General features: G+C 38.9%; 1 protein-coding gene across 4 annotated transcripts in view; it reads right to left on the bottom strand.

Moving 5' to 3' along the window:
* The window catches only part of kcnip2.S (Kv channel interacting protein 2 S homeolog), a 110,075-nt gene that overhangs the window by 30,153 nt on the left and 65,977 nt on the right, over nt 1–13,945 (bottom strand). The gene's annotated exons all lie outside the window — the stretch shown is intronic.

Genomic DNA, 13,945 nt, shown 5'->3' with positions numbered 1-13,945 from the left:
AAACGCAGGTCTTCTTAATCCATTCTGCAGTGCAAGGAACTCGGGCTAGAGTACAAACAACATTTTCTGCTTGCATATCTGCATATGATTGATCCCAAATTATAAATAGAGCATAAAATTGTTCATGGATGCCAGTTTAGCTCCTGCAAACAAAACTCAAACTTTGAGTTTGAGAAACACCTGCATAATGGTTAAAAATATAAGGGATATGTAGACCATCAATGTAGTGTGCAAAGTGCAAAAAATGGGTGCAATGCTCATACATATCCTTGTTTGTATGCCACTCCAATATTTGAGTAGTTATGGATAATAGTTAATTAAGCCTTCTATAAAGACAACAACAGTATTATGCACAAATAAAAATGGGGTTCTTCGGAATACAAGTTGTACACCCCTCTAACTTTACAGAAACATCAGCAAAAGCAGTGAAAAGGTGAAGCATCTTGCAACGTTCCCTATATTAAGGTGCAGCATACCAAACTGATCTAGACATAATGTCATCACAACTTTTATATTTCATACAAGCAAATAAATGTCCACTGCTGGGTCACCAGTGCGTACTGACTGACAGACAGACAGACAAACTAAAATTTGACAAATGTTATAACTAAAAAAACATATTAAATAGCAAGGTAAAAGTATTCTGTATATTTCAATAGACCCCCCCCCCCCCCTCAGTTAACTTTAATTCTTCATTAAAAAACATATTTGAAGGTTTCTGAATGGTTTGATACCACATATAAATAGAAGTACTTAAACAACTGAAAAAAATATTGGTGCTTCTGCCCCGAGGCAAGCATTAGAAATTCTGCTCATTTAGTGCAGCTGAGTGCAACTGTGCTTTCTACACTAGAAAAACAGTATTGCATTTTACATGACTGTGGTCCCTGTTTTATACATCCCCAATACCCCTAACAATAAGGTAGCCTAAATATATAGTCAAATTTGAAAAAGGTATAACTTGGAAAATTGAAAATGGTTCAGATTTTTTTTGTGAAATACAAGACTATACTTGAATTCATAAAACATGCATTAGCTCAGTACAATCAAATTGTAATATACTTGAATCTGGTACAGCACTCTAACAATACAACAAATTGCTATAAGGAAACAATTTACATTACTGTGATCTAAAAATTGTAATAAATGATAATACAGTAAGATTAGAATTCAAAATATTCATCCCTATAAATTGTGGGTATCTGGTCAGCTATGTGCGTCACCTTCAGGAGCAGCGAATTTCACCCTGTTAGATAGACTTTAACGTTCAACTAAACTCGACATCTGCAACTTCTGAGTACCATGGAACCATAATTCCTCCTGCAGTCTTTATTACACCAGCACAAGTTCCAAGAGTGTAATTCGAGGTGCCTCTATTAATGGCTAAAAAAGTCAGTAAATAGGTAGAGCTGCTCCGCTTTGATGAGACGTAGGGAGTCATTTATTGAGTGCAGTGCAAAGTGTAAAAAAACAGGAGCAAAATGCTGCAGGTACCTGTACTCAATTTTGGAGTATCCTGCTCACTGGCGTCCATATTTCGACTCTGCACCTAGCTTTGGAATGGAAATCTGAATACTACACTAAATAGGGGTGGTAGATGAGAGTGGGGGTCACCTACCTGCCTCCCCTGCTGCCATATGTATGCTCTAGAGCAGGGGTCCCAACCTTTTTCACCGGTGAGCAACATTCAGATGTAAAAAAAAGTTGGGGAGCGACACAAACATTAAACAAGTTCCTAGGTGGTGCCAAATAAGGGTTGTGATTGGCTATTGTGGACTGGTAACCTACAGGAGGCTCTGTTTGGAAGTACATCTGGTTTTTATACAGCCAAAACTAGCCTCCAAGCCTGAAATTCAAAAATAAGCACCTGCTTTGAGGCCACTGAGAGCAACATCCAAGAGGTTGGCGAGCAACATGTTGCTCACAAGCTACTGGTTGGGGATCACTGCTCTAGAGACTTTACTAAATGTATTGCATTACAAACATGGACTTGTTTTTATCTGTGCAACATGTTTACACAACTCATAACCTAACCATTTTAAAAGAAATCAAATTCTTCCTTTGTAGAGATGGCCAAGTTTTTCATTGTTGCTTTTTAAAGTAAATCTCTATGCCATGGAGTGTTTTTATATAGGATGATCAACGGATTCCTGACATATATGAGATATATAGTGACCCTAGAGAACTACAAAGAGAAGATTTCCCCACCAGAAGTGCAAGAACTAAAACACATGGTACTTTCCAAACTGTTCCTAAAACTATAATGTAAAAGTACATATTCCACTGAATTCAAGCCATGACAGCTGCTGCCATATGAATGCTCTAGAGACTTTCCTAACTGTATTACATTACAAACATGGGCATTCTTATCTGAGCAACATGTTTACACAACTCATAACCTAATCATTTTAAAAGTAATCAAATTCTTCCTTTGCAGTGATGGCCACGTCTCTGTGTCATAGAATTTTTTTTATAGGATGATCAATGGATCATGCAAAGTCAGGCATCTCAGAGTTTTCTGTCTTGAAAAACTATGGAGCCTGGAGCTTTGGATCTGAAAATTTGAATGTATGGAGCTGCAAAGGGGATATGTACTAAAGGAGGTTAGTAAAAATGGTGCTTCTATTGTGTTACTATGCTTCCGAATTTTGTAAGTAAGTTCTAGCAGAAGTTGCTCAAAGAAAAAGCACATAAAAAAATTACTCAATTTTTACTCTGTTTTTTACACAGCAATTTAAAAATATACCACATAATAAATCTGACCCTAAGGGGCAGATTTATCAAGGGTAGAATTTAATTGAATTTTTGAGTTTTTTTATGTCCTATGTCCAAAACTGTCAAATTCAACTAAGGAATTGTTTAAATTCGATTTGAGTTTTTTTTAAAACTCGAATTCAATTTTCAAAATTTATCATGCACTGGCCCTTTAAGAATTTGAATTTGACTATTTGCCAACTTAAACCTGCCTAATTGCTGTTTTAGCCTATGGAAGACATCCTGGGATCAATTTGGAGTTGTTTGCAGCCTTCCTGACATTCTTTTTTTTCAAAGAAAAAAACAAATCGAATTTTAAAAAACTTGAATTTTATTCGAATTTGCGAGTCGATCCTATTCACTTGAGTTTGAAAAATTAGATTTTTATCTTTTTTTAAAACAAAACTTTCCAACAATTTCAAAATAGTGTAAAGCTCGCTGTAATTTATTCCCTCTTGTGTCTTCAGTTCTCAGCTCAGTTTCACTCAATCTTCATTTCAGTATCAGTATTAATGACACATAGCCAATTCTCAAGGTACAAGCCCCAGTTTTTTTCTACTCCTAGAAAAATTGGAATTAAAAGCTTCACTGGCATTTTTATAAATAAGTGAACACTGAATAAACGGAAACCAACTGGTTAGACAACGACACAATTTCACACTATCTCATATTTAATAATTATCTTATTATTAACTTAAAATAGATGATAAAACACATATTTAAAACTTATATTAGCATTATTTTGCTAATATAATATCAATCAGGCAATAATAATATTTTATAAATTGGTATTTTATGGGTAAGTAAAGCCATCCAGGATTTTGTGCCTATCAACAAATAACAGTTAGATGTTTATACGTCTTGTAATAATAATGATATGCATTTCAGAGAAGAGATATCGAGGGTCTATAGGTCATCTGTACATCTGGATAAATTAACAATCTGGGGAGCTAAATGGCAGATGAGATTTTGGGGGTTATTTACTAAAGATCAATTTTTATTTATGGTTGGAGTTTTAAAGGGGGAAAACACATTTTTCACAGAAAAAAAAACTAAAATTGTTCTAGATTTATGAAATCCGGAGGCTGCTAAAAGTCAGGATAAAAAAATACTCTCAAAACTCTCATAATCTCAAACCTGCCGAGGTCATGTAGAAGTCCCTTTTACAATTGGAAGATATGATGATCTGTGCTGGGTTTCATACAAAAATCCATGATTCATAGTTTACGGGCGATAACACAAAAAAGTCTGTGTTTGTCGTCAAATCTAAAAAAGTTACGATTCAAATTTTGTAAAGACTTTATTGTCTTTTCCTGTACAAGATTTTTTCGAGTTAATTCAATGATAAATAAGGTAAGAATGTGGATGGGAGTTTGGTCGAGTGGTTTTACTAAAATAATGAGAAACATTAGATTTTAGCAAATAAAACCCTTAGGGGCACATTTACTAAGGGTCGAATATCGAGGGTTAATTAACCCTCAATATTCGACCCTCGAAGTTAAATCCTTCGACTTTGAATATCGAATTTTAATCCATCGATCGAACGATTTTCCTTCGATCCCAAATTGCCTAGAAAGCCTATGGGGAACTTCCCCATAGGCTAACATTGGTGCTCGGTAGGTTTTAGGTGGCAAAGTAGGTGGTCGGAGTTTTTTTTAAAGAGGCAGTACTTCGACTATCAAATGGTTGAATAGTCGAACGATTTTTAGTTCGAATCGTTCGATTCGAAGTCGTCGTCGAAGGTTGAAGTAGCTAATTCCATGGTCGAAGTAGCCAAAAAAAACATCGAAATTCAAAGTATTTTTCATTCTAATCCTTCACTCGAGCTAAGTAAATGTGCCCCTTAGTGTTGTAAGGTTATGAATTTGGGATTTAAAAATATGCAAGCATTAGCGCAATCCTTCACCTAGCTGTAGCAAGATTTAAAAAACCTAAAGGCCAAGGTTATTGTAGCTTATCACCAGGGGCTAAATATATTTTTTTACCATCTACTGATAGTAGATACTTACAGACTGATTAAGCAAAAATCAGTCCACCTCAATGTGATTTTGAGGTCAGTGGTCTTGTAGCAGACATTGTTCCACTCTGCAGTATAGTGTCACATGGAGGCCACAAGCCTTGGAAAGTTGGAACATAAAATGCACCAGGCTGTGACATCACCAGGTCACCTCCATTTGAAACTACGCTGCAAAATGGAAGAAAGCCGGCTAACTGAATACTGGCTGCTTTTTTGCCATATGCACTGTTAATGTATCTACGCTCTAAATACTCCTCCCTAGGAACTTTAAAGGCATTGTTCAGTGTAAAAATAAAAACTGTGCAAAATAAAAAACCATTTCTAATATAGTTAGTTAGCCAAAAATTTAATGTATAAAGGCTGGAGTGATTTGATGTATAACATGTCGGACTGGCGCAGTCGGGGCCCACCGGGTTGTGAACCTTGGGGGCCCCGTGCGCATGCGCAAAAACTAGTGCGCAACAGCAACGAAAAACTTTTACTGCCATTCGGGGGCTAATCTAGGACCGGGACTGGGCTGGTGGGGGACCAAGAGGGCCGGGTCCCACCGGGTTTTTTCCCGGTTTCCCGCCGGCCCAGTCAGAAAACTACTTCCTGCTTTTCAGCTCTCTTTGTTTACAGTGACTGGTTACCCTGGTTACCAGGCAGTAACCAATCAGAGAATTGAGGGGGGGCCACATGGGTCATATCTGTTGCTTTTCAATCTGAGCTGAATGCTGAGGATCAATTGCAAACTCACTGAACAGAAATGTACCATGTGGCCCCCCCTTCAAGTCGCTGATTAACTCAGAGTTATAGAGCTGAAAAGCAGGAAGTTGGATTCTGGCTGTTTTATTAGACATCTGTTCACTCCTGCCTTTATACATTACATTTTTGGCTAACTAACTTGTAAGGGGAATTTCTTGACACAGACCCCAAACATAAAAAGGTCGGAACACCAATTCTTAAAAAAAATGAAACTTCTTTATTTTTCGGATACATTACTGGCAGTCATATACAAATTCCAACAGACTTTTCAATTGCCGTTTCCACTTTAACCTTTCAATTGCTTTCCGACCTGGTAGTATGTGCGTTACTACCCAGCGTTTACAATAGGGTTACTCTTTACTCACAATCTGCTGGTCCTCCTTGGTCTGGCTCGGTGATCCGGTGCACCACTACACCCCTTCACCATTCCACCAGTCCCCTGCTTCGATCATCCGGCACTCGACCAGTGCCCCTTGACCACTCCAGCGGGTACCAGCTACCTGGACTTGAAGTCTTCTACTTCCACCCTCTCTTGCCTAACAACCTCACCACTATTACCCTATCTTGGGAATTATTCCCCGGATCCTAATCCGACTACGCTCCTTGTCGGGGCAAAAGACTACCCATACTAACTTCCCTATTTCAGACACCTAGTGCCTGCTAACTATTAACTACTATGCTAAGTTCTATCTTACTTTCCTTTCTGCTGTAGCTCTTCTTCAGGACTGCTCCTCCTTTGACAGCATCCTCCCATTCAGACTCTAACTCTAGGGTGTGGCCTTCTTTTATACCTGCCCAGCTTCCCAGTCACTGCTGTATCACTTCCTCTGCATGTGCTGGTCCTCAGTCTGTTCATGTGCCTCCCATCTGCTAATGGGGAATAAATTACACTTTTCTTACCCTTGAGCTCCACCTGCTGGCCACTCACCCAAATAACACTCTACTGCCACCTAGTGGATTTTTGAGATAACCATGTACACAGTGTTACATACAAATTCTCTTTAACATCACATAATTCACAAACAACATTTTAACCATTTCACCCTCTCACAACACACTTCACTCTCTTACAAACTGTATTAGAAACATTTTTTATTTTTCACAGCCTATCTATTTACCAAGTTTTTATTTTCACACTGAACTGTTCCTTTAAGGAAGGGTGATAAGGAGCATTGGAAACTTGTGATACAGTCTGCCAGCAAGGAGTGACTTTACACAGAAATACAACTTATTTGATCGCTAATCTCCTGGGGAAATTCTTAACACTTCCTTTAGGTCTCTGTGTCCAGAAATAAATGTGCTTTGCTGCCCCTGGGGTTCTCTTTTTTACTTTACACATGTTTTGAAGCACATTGCAGAGTCATTCCTCTGAGCCTGCTTCTCTTTCCAGTACTTCCTGTTCCTAGCTGCAGGCCTTCCTTCCTGTTAGCTCACAGAGATAGGAGCTCCACCCCTTCCCTGCTCATAAACAACATAGATCAAACTAATGCTGCTCCAATACAGAGTGCAAGTAAGGGATGGTGTTATTGGGGATGAGCTGCATATGCTAAATAATATAAAGCAACTGGGAACAATTGGCAGAGCCTTGGACACAAACTGGGATCGGACTGAACCAGGATTGGGCTGATTGTCTATTTGGAGTCAGAAAGGAATTTTCCCCCTCTAAGTAAAATTGGAGAGGCTTTAGTTGGGGACACACTTGATGGATGTGTGTCTTTCTTTTCAACCTAAATTACCATTACTGTGCCCAATCATAGCGCACAAAGGGAATCCTGGACTGAACACCTATCACCCAAAAAATGTTTGACCAACCCAATGTAGGACAGCCATAAAGTCCTTTCTGACTCTGCCGACCCCCCATCCACATGCATACTTTTTATGGCGCGTCAACGTAACCGGGGTATGCCAGCCCAGTCCGACCCTGCCCCCACCAGATGTGCATGCTAATTGCACCCTTATTGCAACTAGTATAGCTGAAATTATTAGCAAATGAGTTTCACTATCTCAGATGGTTGCCCTTCCCTGACAAATGCACCAAGCAATTAAAACCTTTAAAATCTTTAACTGTTAAACAAGGATTAATTACTTCATATTGATAAATAAATGGAGCGTGCTCTCCAAAATTTAAGAATGGAAAAAGTTCTTTAATAGCAAGAGCTGTGAAATTTTGGAATTTGCTCCCCGAATCGATTGATCAAGAGTGGGTTGCATCCCTCCTTTTTAGAATGTGAGCAAATACAAAGTTACTGAAATGTGTTCTTCAATTGTTCTTCTGTAATGAAAGGTCTCACCTGGCATAGCACAAACAAAGTAAATTATATATATCCATATCTATATATCTATATATATATATATATATCTATATCTATATCTATATCTATATCTATATATATATATATATATATATATATATATATATATATATACCAAAAAATTGTGTTTATTTCACCTTCCTGAAGACAGCCCGAGTGATAGAGCCGAAATGTTGAAATAAACACAATTTTGGTTTGTTTACATGATTATGTTACCAGCACACAGGCCGCTGAGGCTTTTGTCCAGGTTGGACTTGATATATATATACAGGTATAGGATCCCTTATCCGGAAACCCGATATCCAGAAAGCTCCGAATTATGGAATGGCTGTCTCCCATAGACTCCATTTTATCCAAATAATCCCAATTTTTAAAAATGATTTCCTTTTTCTCTGTAGTAATAAAACAGTAGCTTGTACTTGATCCCAACTAAGAGATAATTAATCCTTATTGGAAGCAAAAACAGCCTATTGGGTTTATTTAATGTTAAAATGAATTCCTAGTAAATTTAAGGCATGAAGACCCAAATTACGGAAAGATCCATTATCCGGAAAACCCCAGGTCCCAAGCATTCTGGATAATAGGTCCCATACCTGTATATATATATACATACAGCTTTCTTGGCTAAAATGTACAAAGAACAATCCTTTGCCAAATCTAGTTTACTTTATTGGCCTTTTTTACATCTACAGTTGCTTCATGTTACAGCCTTGTACAGGTATGGGATCCATTATCCGGAAACCCGTTATCCAGAAAGTTCCGAATTATCGAAAGGCCAACATTTTAAAAATGATTTCCTTTTTCTCTGTAGTAAGAAAACCGTTGCTTGTACTTGATCCCAACTAAGATATAATTAATCCTTATTGGAAGTAAAACCAGCCTATTGGGTTTATTTAATGTTTACATGATTCTCTAGTAGTCTTAAAGTGTGAAGGTCCAAATTACGGAAAGACCCGTTATCCGGAAAGACCCAGGTCCCGATGATTACGGATAATAGGTCCAATACCTGTATATGTTACTATTAAATTCATCAGGATACATATACAGTATTGGCCCAGATTCAATTAGAAGAGAAAGACCTATCTTCTTTTTGTATTCCATTTAAATAATGCCTATAAGTTTTCATATAATAAACCATAAAATAATTTATTTAAATCTGGCTTATAATATTGGGTAAAGTAACATTGCCACTGATATTGGCCATATGCTACCTCAGCTGCCCACAATGTGTCGTTCCCTTGCGCTATGCTTGCCAATGATGTCACCTTGTAATGTTGGCTTAGGTTAATATTAGCTGTGATTTATTTTTTTTGCTGCTAATATTAGTGGCAAGAATCTGCTGCCAACCACATTGTGTTGGTCGTGAGATTATGCCATTCATTATATATTACATATGTAGAATACCAGAATAGTTTTCACGTGGTCTATACCCCACGAGCTAGACTGTGACTTTAAAATAAAAAGCTTCCAGTCCATTTCTTGCTATTTTAATTTCTACATGACCCCTATTGCTCGCATTCCTATCTGTAAATTTATGCTACTTTGTTCCTTCCCTCTCTGGCGACTTTGATATCATTAGACCTTCATGTGAAAGCAGTGCAGAGCCAGCTCTTGATTTATCCTGATAAAATATCCTTATCTATAAATTTGTTTGAAGAGCTTTATAAAGGAACTGCTTTAATAATTACTATGTTATAAACTGATTGTTACCTATGTAGAGACCCAGACTTGGTTTAGGAATGTTTTCTACAGGCAGTTCCCCTTTGTTTTTGGACACCTAGGTGTACCTAGGCAGCTAATATATGTCTCCTTTTCCTGGGTCCACTGGGATTTACTTTAAGCCCTCGTTTGTCCACCAGGGGGTAGTATATGAAATGCTAAAATGAGCACCATGTGCTCAGGGTCTTTCTTGGGACCTCACCTCTCTGTGAGGTTGAAACAGGTCCAGGGTTCAGTTGTTTAAGTTAGATTAGGCCAGGTAGTGGTAGTAAGCTTTATTAAAGTCACTTTAGGAGCTAGAGAGCAGCTCAAGAAATTTAATGAGCAGTTGTTACTCCAACAAGGAGAAATAGTGGGGTTAAAGGACAAGGAAAGTTAAACTAAAGAAGTAGCTAGAAATGTACATTATGTTTTGTGCTTCTGTACCAGCCCAATTTAACCACAGACCTTTAGACAGTAAAGATCTGTGTCTCCAAAGATGCCCCAGTAGCTCCCCATCTTCTTTTCTTCTGATTCACTGCACATGCTCTGTGCTGCTGTCACTTACTGAGCTTAGGGACCCACTCACAATATACAGTACACATAGAATAGAAATGTCACAATATAAGGCTGATTAGTAATTAATACAGATAATTACTACATAGCAGCACAGAAACCAGTGCAATTCACATCAGAATTTAATAATCAGCAAACCTGTAGCATCAGCTTATATTACAGACAAACCTCATTTTCTGCTGGATAATTAGTGACGAGCCCTAAGCTTAGCTTCTCAACAGCTGCTCTGAGCCCACTGAGCATGTGAATGTCACAGACACTTTCCAAGATGGTGACCCCCGGTGACAAGTTTGAAGTCCTGGATCATTGCTGCTATTGACAAGCTGAAACTTTAGCCTCGTGCAATAAGTTCACTATATAAAACATGACATTTTTAGCCCTATTCATTTTTAGGGTTTAGTTCTCCTTTAATACCCCGTGGTATGTGAACCACTAGCTCAGGGACATCAGTGGGTGAGTTGAGGACCAGGTTGGGTGCCAAGACACAAGACCCCAGGCTGAAGATCCTAATGAGCAGTACTTAAATCTGAGGAGGGAATTACCCCGGACTTTGGTAATTCGTATGCTGTCTATTTGCTTGTGAGAGAGAGATTGGAATTTCTGCATTTGACTTGACTGTACCTGAAGCGACTGATAATATTTCTACTGTTTTGTTCCTGTTAATAAATCAGTTAATTTGCTGCAAGAAAACCTTCTCTGTGATGGAGCAACCCAAGGTACCAGGAGTTGCTGGGAGTGACTAAAGCTAACAGCAGTTCAGGCATAGTACTAGCAGCCTTAGACTGGTCACACACTGCAACAACATAAAGCTAAAGCACACTGAAGGGTGGGCTACACTTAAGTGAATTATTTATGTGTAGCATATGTGGATTGGTGTAACGATAATTTAATAGGCTGGCTAACTACTATTCACTGCACTTACTGTATAGGTATGGGACCTAACGATAAGTAAGGTTACATCTGCCATTGACACTGATGCTACAGAGATGGTTGAACATTTCTAATGCAGAATGCAGAGTACTTGGCTGCCATGTATGCCATGAATGTTATATTACATATGTATTGCAAAGTGTGAATCTGTTCCTGAACTCAGGTACCTCCTAGCTGTCTGGAGCATGTGCTGAGATGTAAACTGTCAGAAAACAAGATGACATCTACTGAGGCACAGATCTTCACTGTGCGTAATTTCTAGCCCCATTGTTTGTCAAGCTCTAGTTCTCTTTTAAGGGAGTAGATTAATCATTATTGCTTCCTTATTAAATAATGTTTTGATTTAAAAATCTGTGATATAAATTGATGAGCACACTGACTACATCATTGTAACCATGAATTAAATAAAAATAAAATAAATAATAACGTTTTTACATGAACATTCTACACTCTACCTTGGGGAAATCTACTCTATTCAAGGCCAAAATCACACATATACGTGTGTTCCTCTTCGGACTACCTCTAGTTCCGGCCCTGTTCACATAATCCACCTGTAGAATTTTTCAGGAACTATTGACTAATGTGTGTCAATTGTTGACAGCGTCGAAATTGTTGACAGTGTAAATTTTGCCGGCGGCGAATTCACCCATCATTAGTTCAGATTAAATCAGATCAATTTGTATACACACTGATCAATGATCCTTTTATTAAACAAGACTGCAAATACTCCTATATGTCAAAATGGGAGAGTGTGCTAGGCTCAAAGGTTCCAAGTGAGAATTGGGAATTAATCTGGATAAATGCTATAGGCCAGTGATCCCCAACCAGTAGCTTGTGAGCAACGTGTTGCTCTCCAACCCCTTGGATGTTGCTCTCGGGGTTCTCAAAGCAGGTGCTTATTTTTGATATTCCAAGCTTGAAAGCAAGTTTTAATTGCATAAAAATTAAGTATAGTGCCAAGTAGAGTCTCCTTATAGGTTGCCAGTCCACATAGGGGCTACCAAAAAGCCAATCACAGCCCTTATTTGGCACCCCAAGAGACTTTTTCATGCTTGTGTTGCTCCCCAACTCTGTTTACATTTAAATGTGGCTCATGGGTTAAAAAGGTTGGGGACTCCTGCTATAGGCTGTGTCACATGTACTTAGCAAAAGGAGAACATTTATACATTTTTTAATGCACTGGTATCTCACCCTGGAGAGACTACATAAGACATTTCCTGAAGTTTCACAAGTATGTTGGAAGTGTGGAGAAACCGCTGGGGACATACCTCATGTCTTTTGTTATTGCCCCTGCATTCAACCCCTTTGGGATAAAATACAAAGCCTAATATCATGCCTTATGCATGAGGACATACAGAAGGACATTTTTGCTTTGTAAGCCTATTTCTGGGGTCACCAATGCACAACAAAGACTGCTAAATCAATCATGTTTTAATAATTACCCAAATCTCCATTGTGGCAAAATGGATAGGAACTTTGAATGCAGAATTGCTCTTTTTAATGATATGGTCCCAAAATTCTTAAAGGGATACTGTCGTGGGAAATTTTTTTTTTCAAAATGAGCCAGTTAATAGTGCTACTCCAGCAGAATTCTGCACTGAAATCCATTTCTCAAAAAAGCAAACAGATTTTTTTATATTCAATTTTGAAATCTGACATGGGGCTAGACATTTCCCAGCTGCCCCTGGTCATGTGACTTGTGTCTGCACTTTAGGAGAGAAATGCTTTCTGGCAGGCTGCTGTTTTTCCTTCTCAATGTAACTGAATGTGTCTCAGTGAGACATGGGTTTTTACTATTGAGTGTTGTTCTTAGATCTACCAGGCAGCTGTTATCTTGTGTTAGGGAGCTGCTATCTGGTTACATTCCCATTGTTCTTTTGTTTGGCTGCTGGGGGGAAAAGGGAGGGGGTGATATCACTCCACCTTGCAGTACAGCAGTAAAGAGTGATTGAGGTTTATCAGAGCACAAGTCACATGACTTGGGGCAGCTGGGAAATTGACAATATGTCTAGCCCCATGTCAGATTTCAAAATTGAATATAAAAAAATCTGTTTGCTCTTTTGAGAAATGGATTTCAGTGCAGAATTCTGCTGGATCAGCACTATTAACTGATTCATTTTGAAAACATTTTTTTTCCCATGACAGTATCCCTTTAATGATTTGGACTGCTCGTAACTTCTTTCACTCATGTGTAGAGACCCCACAGTTTAGTATTGGGCCTGTGAGTTAAGCCACCACTAGAGGGCAGTGAGTGACCTAATAAATAGGGAAGAGAACATGTGTTCTGGGTCTTTTCCCCTGGGGCGCCTCCCAGGGAGGTACTATAGGGCCAGGGCTCTGGTTCCTCAAAGATCAGGTCTAGATAGAGATAGCAGTTAAGCCGGTCATAGTCACTCCAGGAGTGAAGAGAGAGTCAGGGTAGCTAGCGAGCAGCCATAGCTCCAACGAGGAGGATTAGTGGGTAGTTAGTACCCCGTGGTGTGTGAACCACTAGCTCAGGGAAACCAGAAATGTGAGTTGAGGCCTAGATAGGGTGCCAAGTCCCAAGACCCCAGTAAAGGGTGAGGTGAGGACCACATCAAGGACCAAGATACAAGACCCCTTAAAGAATCCCAGGAGTTAGTGCTGACCACCCGAGATACAGTGAGAAGTTACCCAGTGAGAGAGGGTAATTATCAGGGAAGGATCCTGTGAAGTTGTAATCTGTGACTGCTTGATATTTACCTGTGTATGAGAACTTTGCACATGGACTTATCTCTCTGGAGGGTCTATGCCTGACTGGACTTCTGTTGCCCTTTTCAATAAACAAGTTGATGTTTTACTGCAAAGAAACGTGTCTGGCTGATTATCCTGCAGCATTGAACCACACCAGGTAAAGGGAGTTGCAGGGAATTGCAGGGAGTTGCACTAT

The sequence above is a fragment of the Xenopus laevis genome, chromosome 3S (genome assembly GCF_017654675.1).
Source record: "Xenopus laevis strain J_2021 chromosome 3S, Xenopus_laevis_v10.1, whole genome shotgun sequence".
NCBI lineage: Eukaryota > Metazoa > Chordata > Amphibia > Anura > Pipidae > Xenopus > Xenopus laevis.
Note: the sequence above shows the minus strand (reverse complement) of the source record. Positions and strands in the feature narration are given on the sequence as shown.